Here is a 14,935-nt window from a genome sequence, read left to right as displayed (position 1 = left end):
TAAATGTATCCACTTACAGTGCATTATTTGCTGTAAAATTAAATAAATAAAAATGTAAGTCACAGAAAAACCCTAAGATTTAGATTTATAGTATTATTTTTTTTTAGAAAATTAGGTGTATCAATGGAAAATGGGCTAAATTCCTTGACTTTTAGAAGATGGGTACAATTACAAAACTAGTAAAACATTCAGAGGGATATTTATCAAAGGTCTGGCGGACTTGATCTGACAGTGCGGATCAGGTCCGCCAGACCTCGATGAATGCGGAGAGCAATACGCTCTCCGTATTCAGCATTGCACCAGCAGCTCTTGTGAGCTGCTGGAGCAACACCGTCCCTTGTAGATTTGTGGCCAATCGGCCGCCAGCAGGGAGGTGTCAATCAACCGATCGTACTTGATCGGGATGGATTGCGGCGATGTCTGTCCGCCTGCTCAGAGCAGGCGGACAGGTTATGGAGCAGCGGTCTTTCATAACTGCTGTTTCTGGTGAGCTTGCAGCCTCGACAGAAACACGGGCATCAAGCTCCATCCAGAGCTTGATAAATGGGCCCCATAGTTTAAATATGTCAGTTAGTTATACAGCCTCCTTCTCTATAAATATAGAGTTGAAGGAAGATTGGTGGCTTATATTTTGTTAAAGGGACAGTCTACTCCAAAAATGTTATTGTTTAAAAAGACAGATAATCCCTTTATTACCCATTGCACAACCAACACTGTTATATTAATATACTTTATACCTCTGTGATTACCTTGTATCTAAGCCTCTGCAGATTGCCCCCTTATTACATGGCTGTTTATTTATTATCTACTGACTTGCATTTTAGCCAATTAATCTTGTGTCCTGCACAACTCCATGGGAGTGAGCACAATGTTATCTATATGGCCCACATGCATGAGCAGTCTCTTGTTGTGAAAAGCTAATAAAAAATCATGTGATAAGAGGCTGTCTGTAGTGACTTAGAAACAGGCAGAAATTTAGAGGTTTACATGTTATAAAGTATATTAATATAACAACGTTTGTTGTGTAAAGGCGTTATCTACATTTTTAAACAATAACAATTTTGGTGCAGACTGTCCCTTTAATGGAACAAAACAATTGGAGTCTGAAAATGTGCTATGCTGAACTCTGGTATTATTTTCTTAATTTTTTTTTATTGATATGAACACAGATACAAAATGCTATTTTTTAAAACGATCAATTCCCTATAACTGCACTTGTCTTCGAAAAAGTATACAATTAATAATGTAATTCTGCAGCATCTTCATTACGGTAATAGCAATTTCCTCTCATTATTGAAATGATATAGGCCTGGCATAATTACTTATTGCAATTTAACATTAAAACATTCCTGCTGAAATTTTCTTTTTCATATTACATTTTCCCTCTCAAAATGCTTTCATTGAACATTAAATGGACATCCTAATGAAATAATAAAATGGTCTAATTTGCTAGAGCGTTTTATTATCACTTGAATTCTCATTAGTAACTATGTGTGTTTAACCCCTGCAAAGAGGTTAAAAACAGCCACACTCAGGAGCCATAAAGTATAGGCCATGATGTTTTGTTTTAAGAGTGTCACATGTTTACACCTGGTCCAAGTCTAATTATTTGTTTAACCTCTTTGTACTTTATCCCTATGAAAGAGAAGGTCTCCTCTTTCAAATTATTGGTAATAGGTATGAAGCAAGAGGTGCAAAGCCTCACCCTGGAATTTTGCTCCAAATATCTAAACATTAGCATTCACTGGATTCCCTCATTTCATGGCAATAGTCCCCTTTTGTAAAATGATGTGCAGCTAATGTATATAGCATGCCACCCAAAAGTCTCTAGATGCCTTCATGGACTGGGGGGGTCTATACAGTGTTAGAGAGGATTGTGGTTAGGGCTGCAGGTGTTTGTGGGCATGGCCTTGACAGGAGCACAGAGGAAGGGGTTGGGCAGACTGTGGGTGGAGTTGAGGAAGCCCAGGGGTCAGGCAGTACCTGGTTTCACTGGGACGTTTGTCATGAAGGGAAAGTTGTGAGGATAGAAGAGCTCCCAACTTGTGACGATCCCGCAATATGTGGAGTAGTAAGCAACTTTTCGTGCAAATTTGTTATAAGGACTAGAGTCTCTATATGATGTCATAAGATCCTCTAGATATCATATGGCTAATGAAAACATTCCGCTTTTTAACTTGGCCAGATACTTGTTTTTTAGTTTCAAAACTCCTAATGATTCAATAATTTCATGGATCGTCCTTCCACTTCCATTTATTCTTCAGTTTCTCTCAAAAAAAATCTGAGAGCCAAATCCATCCCCAGGAAAGCTCAGACTCCACCCAGATTGTTTAACCCAGACTGTGGAGCCTTCCTCATATTCCTTAGTCCTGCATCCAACCACTAAGGGTCTGATGATCTAACATTCACCAGATTGGCCATAAAACCACAGTGACTCTCACAGGGACTGTTCTTAGGGAATTCTCTAAAAAAAAAAAAGATATGGCCCTGCAGGTTGTGAAAAGCTTCTTTAGAAAGTAATGGAGTTTACTGGAGATAGAAACTTTCTGGGGGGAGTGAAGTTAGCAAGGGGCTCTTTAAAAATTAAATACTGCAGCAAATACAGATCAGATTATCAGAGTATATCCTATTATATAAAAGGCCAAGTGTGTTTGTCCGAAGCTGTCATGCTCAGTAGAGTCAGCAAAAGGACAAACACACCTGGCCTTTGAGTCCTACTCCCTAGCTGATCTGCGGCAGAAGTGGGCATGGCCTGGCACGAGCGGGCGTGGCTGGCACGAAGGGGGCGTGGTCATGCATGGATGGTCTGAGGGGGCGTGGCCGGTCGTGAAGGGGCGTGGCCGGGCAGTAACGAGATAGAGAGGGGAGAGAGACAGAGAGGAGGGGAGAGATGAGAGGGGGAGAGAGAGAGAGAGAGGAGAGGGGGAGAGAGAGAGAGAGAGAGAGAGAGAGGAGGGGAGAAAGAGAGGGGGAGAGAGAGAGAGAGAGAGGAGGGGAGAGAGAGAGAGGAGGGAGAGAGAGAGGAGAGGGGGGAGAGAGCGCAAAAGAGATGGGGGAGAGAGAGAGCAAAAGAGAAGGGGGAGAGAGTGCGAAGAGAGGGGGAGAGAGCGCAAAAGAGAGGGGGAGAGAGAGAGCGCAAAAGAGAGGGGGGAGAGAGAGAGCAAAAGAGGGGGGAGAGAGAGAGCGTAAAAGAGAGGGGGGAGAGAGAGAGCAAAAGAGGGGGGAGAGAGAGAGCACAAAAGAGAGGGGGTGAGAGAGAGAGCAAAAGAGAGGGGCGGAGAGCGCAAAAGAGAGGGGGAGAGAGCACAAAAGAGAGGGGGAGAGAGAGAGCAAAAGAGGGGGAGAGAGAGAGAGCAGGAGGGAGAGAGAGAGGAGGGGGGGAGAGAGAGAGGAGGGGGGAGAGAGAGAGGAGGGGGGGAGAGAGAAAGGTGGGGGGAGAGAGGAGGGGGGGGAGAGAGAGAGAGGAGGGGGAGAGAGAAAGAGGAGGGGGGAGAGAGAGAGAGGAGGGGGGGAGAGAGGAGGGGGGAGAAAGAGAGGGGAGGGAGAGAGGAGGGGGGGAGAGAGAGGGGGGGAGAGAGAGAGGGGAGGGAGAAAGAGAGCTCAAAAGAGAGGGGGAGAGAGTGCAAAAGAGATGGGGGAGAGAGAGGGGGGAGAGAGGGAGCTCAAAAGAGAGGGGGAGAGAGAGAGCTCAAAAGAGAGGGGGAGAGAGAGCGCAAAAGAGATGGGGGAGAGAGAGAGCTCAAAAGAGAGGGGGAGAGAGAGCGCTCAAAAGAGAGGGGGAGAGAGAGCGCAAAAGAGATGGGGAGAGAGAGAGAGCAAAAGAGAGGGGGGAGAGAGAGAGCACAAAAGAGAGGGGGGAGAGAGAGAGCAAAAGAGAGGGGGGAGAGAGCGCAAAAGAGAGGGGGAGAGAGCGCAATAGAGAGGGGGAGAGAGAGGGGAGATAGAGAGGGGGAGATAGAGAGGGGGGAGAGAGAGAGGAGGGGAGAGAGAGGAGGGGAGAGAGAGAGGAGAGGGGGGGAGAGAGAGCGCAAAAGAGATGGGGGAGAGAGCGCTCAAAAGAGAGGGGAGAGAGAGCTCAAAAGAGATGGGGGAGAGAGAGCGCAAAAGAGATGGGGGAGAGAGAGAGCACAAAAGACAGGGGGAGAGAGAGAGAGCAAAAGAGAGGGTGAGAGAGAGCGCATAAGAGAGGGGGGAGGGAGAGCGCAAAAGAGAGGGGGGAGGGAGAACGCAAAAGATCGGGGGAGAGAGAGCGCGCAAAAGAGAGGGGGAGAGAGAGCGCGCAGAAGAGAGGTGGGAGAGAGAGAGCAAAAGAGAGGGGAGAGAGAGCAAAAGAGAGGGGGGAGAGAGAGGGAGCAAAAGAGAGGGGGGAGAGAGAGAGGGAGCAAAAGAGAGGGGGGAGAGAGAGCAAAAGAGGGGGGAGAGAGAGAGAGCGCAAAGGAGAAGGGGAGAGAGAGCGCAAAAGAGAGGGGGGAGAGAGAGCACAAAAGAGAGGGGGAGAGAGAGCGCAAAAGAGAGGGGAGAGAGAGAGCGCAAAAGAGAGGGGGAGAGAGAGCGCAAAAGAGGGGGGAGAGAGAGAGCGCAAAAGAGAGGGGGGAGAGAGAGGGGGAGAGAGCGCAAAAGAGATGGGGGAGAGAGAGAGCGCAAAAGAGATGGGGAGAGAGCGCAAAAGAGATGGGAGAGAGAGAGCACAAAAGAGAGTGGGAGAGAGAGAGTGCAAACGAGAGGGGGAGAGAGAGAGAGCGCAAAAGAGAGGGGGAGAGAGAGAGCGCAAAAGAGAGGGGGAGAGAGAGAGCACAGAAGAGAGGGGGAAAGAGAGCAAAAGAGAGGGGGAGAGAGAGCGCAAAAGAGAGGGAAGTGGGTAGGGAGAGCGCAAAAGAGATGGGGGAGAGAGAGAGCGCAAAAGAGATGGGGAGAGAGAGAGAGCGCAAAAGAGATGGGGGAGAGAGAGCACAAAAGAGAGTGGGAGAGAGAGAGCGCAAACGAGAGGGGGGGAGAGAGAGAGAGCGCAAAAGAGAGGGGGAGAGAGAGCGCAAAAGAGAGGGGGAGAGAGAGAGCGCAAAAGAGAGGGGGGAGAGAGAGAGCACAGAAGAGAGGGGGAAAGAGAGCAAAAGAGAGGGGGAGAGAGCGCAACAGAGAGGGGGAGAGAGAGGGGAGATAGAGAGGGGGAGATAGAGAGGGGGGGGAGAGAGAGAGGAGGGGAGAGAGAGGAGGGGAGAGAGAGAGGAGAGGGGGGGAGAGAGAGCGCAAAAGAGATGGGGGAGAGAGCGCTCAAAAGAGAGGGGAGAGAGAGCTCAAAAGAGATGGGGGAGAGAGAGCGCAAAAGAGATGGGGGAGAGAGAGAGAGCACAAAAGACAGGGGGAGAGAGAGAGAGCAAAAGAGAGTGTGAGAGAGAGCGCAAAAGAGAGGGGGAGGGAGAGCGCAAAAGAGAGGGAGGAGGGAGAACGCAAAAGATCGGGGGAGAGAGAGCGCGCAAAAGAGAGGGGGAGAGAGAGCGCGCAGAAGAGAGGGGGGAGAGAGAGAGCAAAAGAGAGGGGAGAGAGAGAGCAAAAGAGAGGGGGGAGAGAGAGGGAGCAAAAGAGAGGGGGGAGAGAGAGAGAGAGCAAAAGAGAGGGGGGAGAGAGAGCAAAAGAGGGGGGAGAGAGAGAGAGCGCAAAGGAGAAGGGGAGAGAGAGCGCAAAAGAGAGGGGGGAGAGAGAGCACAAAAGAGAGGGGGAGAGAGAGCGCAAAAGAGAGGGGAGAGAGAGAGCGCAAAAGAGAGGGGGAGAGAGAGCGCAAAAGAGGGGGGAGAGAGAGAGCGCAAAAGAGAGGGGGGAGAGAGAGGGGGAGAGAGCGCAAAAGAGATGGGGGAGAGAGAGAGCGCAAAAGAGATGGGGAGAGAGCGCAAAAGAGATGGGAGAGAGAGAGCACAAAAGAGAGTGGGAGAGAGAGAGTGCAAACGAGAGGGGGAGAGAGAGAGAGCGCAAAAGAGAGGGGGAGAGAGAGAGCGCAAAAGAGAGGGGGAGAGAGAGAGCACAGAAGAGAGGGGGAAAGAGAGCAAAAGAGAGGGGGAGAGAGAGCGCAAAAGAGAGGGAAGTGGGTAGGGAGAGCGCAAAAGAGATGGGGGAGAGAGAGAGCGCAAAAGAGATGGGGAGAGAGAGAGAGCGCAAAAGAGATGGGGGAGAGAGAGCACAAAAGAGAGTGGGAGAGAGAGAGCGCAAACGAGAGGGGGGGAGAGAGAGAGAGCGCAAAAGAGAGGGGGAGAGAGAGCGCAAAAGAGAGGGGGAGAGAGAGAGCGCAAAAGAGAGGGGGGAGAGAGAGCACAAAAGAGAGGGGGAGAGAGAGCGCAAAAGAGAGGGGAGAGAGAGAGCGCAAAAGAGAGGGGGAGAGAGAGCGCAAAAGAGGGGGGAGAGAGAGAGCGCAAAAGAGAGGGGGGAGAGAGAGGGGGAGAGAGCGCAAAAGAGATGGGGGAGAGAGAGAGCGCAAAAGAGATGGGGAGAGAGCGCAAAAGAGATGGGAGAGAGAGAGCACAAAAGAGAGTGGGAGAGAGAGAGTGCAAACGAGAGGGGGAGAGAGAGAGAGCGCAAAAGAGAGGGGGAGAGAGAGAGCGCAAAAGAGAGGGGGAGAGAGAGAGCACAGAAGAGAGGGGGAAAGAGAGCAAAAGAGAGGGGGAGAGAGAGCGCAAAAGAGAGGGAAGTGGGTAGGGAGAGCGCAAAAGAGATGGGGGAGAGAGAGAGCGCAAAAGAGATGGGGAGAGAGAGAGAGCGCAAAAGAGATGGGGGAGAGAGAGCACAAAAGAGAGTGGGAGAGAGAGAGCGCAAACGAGAGGGGGGGAGAGAGAGAGAGCGCAAAAGAGAGGGGGAGAGAGAGCGCAAAAGAGAGGGGGAGAGAGAGAGCGCAAAAGAGAGGGGGGAGAGAGAGAGCACAGAAGAGAGGGGGAAAGAGAGCAAAAGAGAGGGGGAGAGAGCGCAACAGAGAGGGGGAGAGAGAGGGGAGATAGAGAGGGGGAGATAGAGAGGGGGGGGAGAGAGAGAGGAGGGGAGAGAGAGGAGGGGAGAGAGAGAGGAGAGGGGGGGAGAGAGAGCGCAAAAGAGATGGGGGAGAGAGCGCTCAAAAGAGAGGGGAGAGAGAGCTCAAAAGAGATGGGGGAGAGAGAGCGCAAAAGAGATGGGGGAGAGAGAGAGCACAAAAGACAGGGGGAGAGAGAGAGAGCAAAAGAGAGTGTGAGAGAGAGCGCAAAAGAGAGGGGGGAGGGAGAGCGCAAAAGAGAGGGAGGAGGGAGAACGCAAAAGATCGGGGGAGAGAGAGCGCGCAAAAGAGAGGGGGAGAGAGAGCGCGCAGAAGAGAGGGGGGAGAGAGAGAGCAAAAGAGAGGGGAGAGAGAGAGCAAAAGAGAGGGGGGAGAGAGAGGGAGCAAAAGAGAGGGGGGGAGAGAGAGAGAGAGCAAAAGAGAGGGGGGAGAGAGAGCAAAAGAGGGGGGAGAGAGAGAGAGCGCAAAGGAGAAGGGGAGAGAGAGCGCAAAAGAGAGGGGGGAGAGAGAGCACAAAAGAGAGGGGGAGAGAGAGCGCAAAAGAGAGGGGAGAGAGAGAGCGCAAAAGAGAGGGGGAGAGAGAGCGCAAAAGAGGGGGGAGAGAGAGAGCGCAAAAGAGAGGGGGGAGAGAGAGGGGGAGAGAGCGCAAAAGAGATGGGGGAGAGAGAGAGCGCAAAAGAGATGGGGAGAGAGCGCAAAAGAGATGGGAGAGAGAGAGCACAAAAGAGAGTGGGAGAGAGAGAGTGCAAACGAGAGGGGGAGAGAGAGAGAGCGCAAAAGAGAGGGGGAGAGAGAGAGCGCAAAAGAGAGGGGGAGAGAGAGAGCACAGAAGAGAGGGGGAAAGAGAGCAAAAGAGAGGGGGAGAGAGAGCGCAAAAGAGAGGGAAGTGGGTAGGGAGAGCGCAAAAGAGATGGGGGAGAGAGAGAGCGCAAAAGAGATGGGGAGAGAGAGAGAGCGCAAAAGAGATGGGGGAGAGAGAGCACAAAAGAGAGTGGGAGAGAGAGAGCGCAAACGAGAGGGGGGAGAGAGAGAGAGCGCAAAAGAGAGGGGGAGAGAGAGCGCAAAAGAGAGGGGGAGAGAGAGAGCGCAAAAGAGAGGGGGGAGAGAGAGAGCACAGAAGAGAGGGGGAAAGAGAGCAAAAGAGAGGGGGAGAGAGAGCGCAAAAGAGAGGAAAGTGGGTAGGGAGAGCGCAAAAGAGGGGGGAGAGAGAGCACCCAAAAGAGAGGGGGGGACAGAGAGCATGCAGAAGAGAGGGGGGAGAGAGAGAGCAAAAGAGAGGGGGGAAGAGAGAGAGAGCAAAAGAGAGGGGGGAGAGAGAGCAAAAGAGAGTAGGGAGAGAGAGCAAAAGAGGGGGGGGAGAGAGAGCGCAAAAGAGAGGGGGAGAGAAAGTGCAAAAGAGAGGGGGGAGAGAGAGCACAAAAGAGAGGGGGAGAGAGAGCGCAAAAGAGAGGGGGAGAGAGAATGCAAAAGAGAGGGGGGGAGAGAGAGCGCAAAAGAGGGGGGAGAGAGAGCGCAAAAGAGAGGGGGGAGAGAGAGGGGGGGAGAGAGCACAAAAGAAATGGGGGGAGAGAGAACGCAAAATAGATGGGGAGAGAGAGAGCGCAAAAGAGATGGGGGAGAGAGAGAGTGCGCAAAAGAGAGGGGGAGAGAGAGAGCGCAAAAGAGAGAGGGAGAGAGAGCGCAAAAGAGAGGGGGGAGAGAGAAAGCGCAGAAGAGAGGGGGGAGAGAGAGAGCTCAAAAGAGAGGGGGGAGAGAGAGAGAGTTCAAAAGAGAGGGGGAGAGAGAGCAAAAGAGAGGGGGAAGAGAGAGAGAGCAAAAGAGAGGGGGAGGGAGAGAGCGCAAGGGTTGGGACCGCTGTATTGAAAAAAATGACTCGTGTGAACGGGCTTTAGGACTAGTTATTTTATAATTGCCAATCATATGCATGTGTTTTTCTATTAGGGTAATAGTGTTTTGCATTTTTTGACAATCTAACCACCTTTTAGTTTGTGAGTTAAAACAACGAGACTTGCAGGTGCAAAATGTTTAAGGAATACGCCAGACCGAAGAGAACTACCCTATTAAATGCCCCTGTTCAGTCCACAAGGAGGGGAGGTGAAACACATTTTACAACAAGGAAAACAATATGCTTTGAATTTCATATGTATAACTACAAGTTTCAGTGTTTTTTGCGTGTGCAGTTTTAGTACAATTTCTACTGTGAGCAGTAAATCGTTTTTTGCTGTATAATTTCAATATGAATTTACAATTTACTAAGTATTTTTAATGTGACTAAATAATAAAATTTTTAGTGTGTCTTTTTAGTTCAAAATTTGAAGTATTTCTTTCATGCCATTGTTAAACGACATTTTTTTTGTAAACCCTAGAGTATACATCTCTTTCACATACTTAAAGAGACAAAATTACTTTGTTCTCCTGGTATCCTTTGTAAACCTATTTAGGCTGATAGTAACTTAGGGGCATCCATGTGACTTTAGCAGTCTATGGCAGCAGTGCTTCCATTTATCTATAACATAGCTATAAACAATGTTGCAAACACTGTTACCAGCTGGCTAAAGAACTGAGCTAAATTGATAATAGATTAGAAGGTTGTGTAAAATGTCATGCTCTATACAATTCATGTAAGTTTAATTTTGAATTTACTGTCCCTTTAAATACTGGGACCATCCCTTTGTGAGACACACTGGTCTTTAGGTAAGAGAATTTAGGAAGATGAGTCATAGCACTGGTGAGATTTTCTCATACAACCCCAGAGATCTTTAGATAAGTGGATACTGCAGATGATACTAAGTTAAGTAAGGTTATTAGGTCAGAGCAGGATTAACTTTCGTTACAAAGGGACCTGCAAAAATTAGAAGTATGGGCAGGTAAATGGAAAATTAGATTTAATACGGGAAAATGCAAGGTTCTACATTTTGGAAGTAAAAATAAGCAAGCAACGTATTATTTAAATGGGACTAGACTTAGCCAAACACAGGAGGAAAGGGATTTGGGGGTAGTAATAGATAACAAGGTAAAGATGGGTGCACAATACAGGGCAGCAGCTTCAAAGGCTAATAAGATACTAGCATGTATTAAAAGAGGCATTGACTCAAGGGAGGAAAGCATAATTCTGTCACTATATAAAGCCCTGGTAAGACCTCACCTTGAGTATGGAGTGCAGTTCTGGGGACCAATCGCAAAAAAAGATATTGCAGAACTAGAAAAAGTCCAGAGAAGGGCCACAAAGCTAATAAGGGGATTGGAGAATTTAACCTATGAGGAGAGGCTAGCCAAACTGGGTCTGTTTTCTTACAATTTCTCACAATTTAAGGTTGGAGGAAAGGAGATTTAATCTCCTGCAACGGAAACGTTTTTTCACTGTAAGAGCAATAAAAGTGTGGAACTCATTACCAAAGGAGGTAGTGAATGCCAATACCCTAGATACATTTAAAAATTATTTGGATACATTTCTGTCTATAAACAAAATTCATGGATATGATTGCTAGTTTTAAATGGGTCACCTTTTAGTGGGATTATTTAAGCTTAACTGGAGCTTTTTGTATATATTTTAGATTTGTATAGGTTGAACTCGATGGACTTCGTTCTTTATTCAACCTCATCTACTAAGTTACTATGTTACTATGTTACTAATATTGCACTCCCAGTCCCTTTATAACTTGATAAAATGCTATATAATATTTAATTATAATACTTTTCATAATTGGTTTTATTTAAACATTTCTGCCATTGCAGGAAGACAGAAGATGACAGAATGTCTGCAGTTTTGAACAATATATACTGTGGTTTCAATCTCTGGACACTAGGGGGTGCTGTGTATCACAGGCTGCAAAGGTTCCGCTCAAACACAGACAGTTGTAAACATACAGTAGCTTTTCTCTATTTAAGAGAAAGTATAGGAAAGAGAGGGGGTTTCCTGTTTATGCTGCTGATTAACAGGGATAGGCAAGGTGCCCGTGACTGGCCCTTGCAGTGTCCGCTACCCATTTTGTGGAGGGGAGGGAGGAGTAGGACAGATGAATGCTGGTCCTCACTCCTCCTTGACCCAAGCGGCGCCACGCTTAGTAGCTGGAAAGTGAGGGAAGAAGCAAGCTGCCTGCAGTCAACTAACCGTGAGTCGTGACACGTCCCAATTCCTTTATCTGTGTGTCAGCGTGGTGCTGGTGTCTGTGTGTAAAAGACCGCTGCCTACTCTGACAAACCTTACGTAACCAAGTAAGTAACCAACCATGATGATCATGCAATTAACATCAAGGTGAGTGGGTTTGGTCAGGAGTTGCAGACTCTCAATATAACCACACAAAAAATAAAAGGTAATACCACAAGCAGTCTTTATATAAATGTTATATTAAACTTGTTTAATTAGATGACTAATTTGTACTTGTGGAACTAGACCAGGGGCGTCCAACAGGCAGCCCATTTTGCAGCAAAGTGTCGCTCTCCTGACTTAAAGAAACATAGAATATGTCGGCAGACAGGAACCATTCGGCCTATCTAGTCTGCCCAATTGTCTGAATACTGTCATTAGTTCCTGGCCTTAGCTTATTTCTAGCATAGCCTTATGCCTATCCCATGCATGTTTAAACTACTTTAATGTCTCTACCACTTCTGCTGGATGGCTATTCCACCATGTATCCACTACCCTCTCTATAAAGAGAGTGTTTTTTGATGTTTTTAATTTGAAATGTACCTTGGTGTCCTTCACTAACGCCTGTACTTTGGAAAATGTCCGCCACAGCCTTGGTCCGTGCCTATCTCTGCTGATTAAGGAAGTCGGGGTGGGGGGTGATTTATGTGTTAGATTTGTCTATGTGCATTATTGGGGCATTAAACTCAAAAGGTAAAGCTCATAAATTGTTTAATAAAGAAAAATAAACCTTGCTATATACATGCATTATCAATTTAGCCTGTTTTTGCTTTAAGTTACCTATAAAAAGGGTGCTTTCCCATAGAGGAGAGTGGGCTTTTATCATAATTAAAGGGACAGTAAAGTTAAAATTCAACTTTAATGATTCAGATAGAACATGCATTTTTACCCAACTTCCCAATTTACTGCAATGCACTACTGGGACCTAGCTGAATATATAGCCAATGACAAGTGGCGTATACAGTATGTGCAGCTGCTAGCTCCCAGTAGTGCATTACTGCTCCATAACATTTACTGTTCCCGAGCGGAACTCGCCTCTGATGCAATCAGCGGCATTAGTCACACAACTCAGATATGCAACTAGCACTGCTGATTGGATCAGCAGCATTTTCCACTAATCCCTAGCAACCTTTCTACTGTGTGTTTAACCTGATTGCATGGGTTAAACACACAGTACTGCTCGATAGTCTTAAAATTACATGCTCTAATAACGGATTAGTGCATTTTATTTTTTTGTTTGCTATAATGGCTCTTTAATGTCCTTTTTAAAAAAGAGTTGATGCTTCTGAGTCCTGTACACTCTAGGGCAGCCAAAATTAGCTATATGTATGCTAATTTTCTTATCTCCCTGACTGATATGTAGATAGATAGATATACAAATAGACAGACAGATAGAGATGGATATATAGACAGATAAATAATAGATAGAGAGATATATGATAGATATGCATTGGGTACTTGTAAAGTGCGGCTAATCACCCATAAGGGTCTCAAGGCGCTGCTCATTTTATCGACCTCAGAAGGCTGAGTGGACCTCAACGGGGATCGAACCTGCAACCCCTGAGTTACTACAGAGCTCAGCCACAGTGCCTTAGCATGCTGAGCTATCTGTCTGGCATGCTAAAATAATAGATTGATAGACAGATGATAGATCGATATACAGATAGATAGATAGATAGATAGATAGATAGATAGATAGATAGATAGATAGATTTAGACGTCACAAGTCTGATACTCTGATACTGCTACATATCTGACCTTCAACAGAGGCGATTAGAAACTGCAAAACAATGGATGTTTTGCAAACAAAATGATAGTGGCAAGTCACATCTACTCCAGTCAGTCTTACTACTATTATGAGATTTACATCTTTCTTTTGATATCTTTTTTTGAAACATAGCTGCTTTGAAAAGGAGAGAGACCAAAGTAACAAAAGTAAATGGGAAATAATTGTAAAATTGTACGCTCTGTCTAAATCATGTACTTTTAATTTTAACTTTTAACTTCCACGTCCCTTTAAAGGAATAGGAAAGTCAAAATTAAACTTAAAATAATCAGATAGACCTTGCAGTTTTAAGACAATTTTTCAAATCCATTCTATTTTTAAATGGGCTTTGTTCTCTTGGTATCCATTGTTGAAAAAGAATACACACATATCCTACACTAGCCGGAGCCAGTTGCTGATTGGTGCCTGCACACATTTGTCTCTTGTGATTGGCTAATTAGATGTGTTCAGCTAGCTGTTCCTTCAGCAAAGGATAACAAGAGAATGAAGCATATTTGATAATAAAAGTAAATTTGAAAGTTGTTTAATATTGTATGTTCTATACAAATTAAATGTCCGGGTTTCCAGTCCCTTTAGTAATTCTTCCTCTGGACTATTCCACACTAGTATCCTTTATTTCACTCTCATTTATATGTGTAGTAGATACAGTTACACTCCTTACTGTTTGTGCTCCACATAAAATAGCTAATCTGACAAAGACATCAGCCATTTAACCCATTTCACTAATGTAAGGGAGGAGATTGCTCTAAATGGTTTTTACAAAGGATATCAATAATTAATAGCAATCATTACATCTCAGGACAGATGTTATGTGCTCATACACCCTCAGCAACATACAAATACCTATACCACTAACTCTCCTCATTAAAATCCTCATAAAGTATAGGTTAATATGGGGCTTTAGTTCTGAGAACTATATAAAGGCAAACACCCTCTAGAGTAAAAAAAATCTATTATTTATGCCTTAAGATCTAACATCGGAAATCTCTTAAGCTTAGGAAAGCTGATTTTACAATTAACTGATTCTTATTATATTTAAATTTACCAGCTTTTGCTTAAAGGGATATAAAATTGGAAAAAGAAAATGCTCTATTTAGCACAAAGCAAGGTCCATGAAGACATTGTTTGATGATTCTAGTGTGGGGGAGCTCGAGTGGTCTGCACAAACCCTGACCTCAACCCCATTGAACACCTTTGGAATTAATTGAAATGCTGATTGCAAGCCAGACCTTCTTGTCCAACATCAGTGCCAGGATTCACAAAGCGGAGGCCAACTCCATACATGGTTGGTTTTGGAATGGGATGTCCAACAAGCTAATTTAGGGTTAGATTACAAGTGGAGCGCAAATTTATTGCACACCCGTAAATAGGCAAATATGCCCGTTTGCAGGCGGGCAATAAATAACGAGCCATTCCAAGTGGCTGGTTAATTATCCCGAAAGCTCGCAGTGGCAATTAGAGCTTATAAAATTAACCAGAGATCAGATCTCTGGTTAATTTTCAAAATGTCCCCCAATTGTCCCAAAATTTAAGTGTATTGCTGTTTTTTTATTATAAAAAAATTTAGTTGTTTTTTTTTTCTTTCCTTAACTGCACGAAGCAGATTTAAGGGCTTAATGTAAGCGGGTGTGTGGTGTTAGAACAAAAATACATAAATGAAGTATTAAAAAAAAAACTATTAAATTGTAAGAAAAATTGTAACAGAATTTTTTAACAAAAAATAGTATTTTGTATTGAAGTTACACAGGAAATATATATAAAGCACACAGTGGTGAATCCACCGAATATTCTGAGAAACAAATTTCCCTTAAAGGGACAATCTAGTCAAAATAAAACTTTCAAGGTTCAGATAGGGCATGCGAATTTAAACAACTTTCCAATTCAACTTTATCATCAAATTTGCTTTGTTCTCTTGATATTCTTTGCTGAAAGCTAAACCTAGGTAGGCTCATATGCTAATTTCTAAGCCCTTGAAGTCCGCCTCTTATCTCAGTGC

This window comes from Bombina bombina, chromosome 2 (genome assembly GCF_027579735.1).
Source record: "Bombina bombina isolate aBomBom1 chromosome 2, aBomBom1.pri, whole genome shotgun sequence".
Taxonomy (NCBI): domain Eukaryota; kingdom Metazoa; phylum Chordata; class Amphibia; order Anura; family Bombinatoridae; genus Bombina; species Bombina bombina.
The sequence above is the reverse complement of the archived record's forward strand: the minus strand, read 5'-3'. Positions refer to the sequence as shown.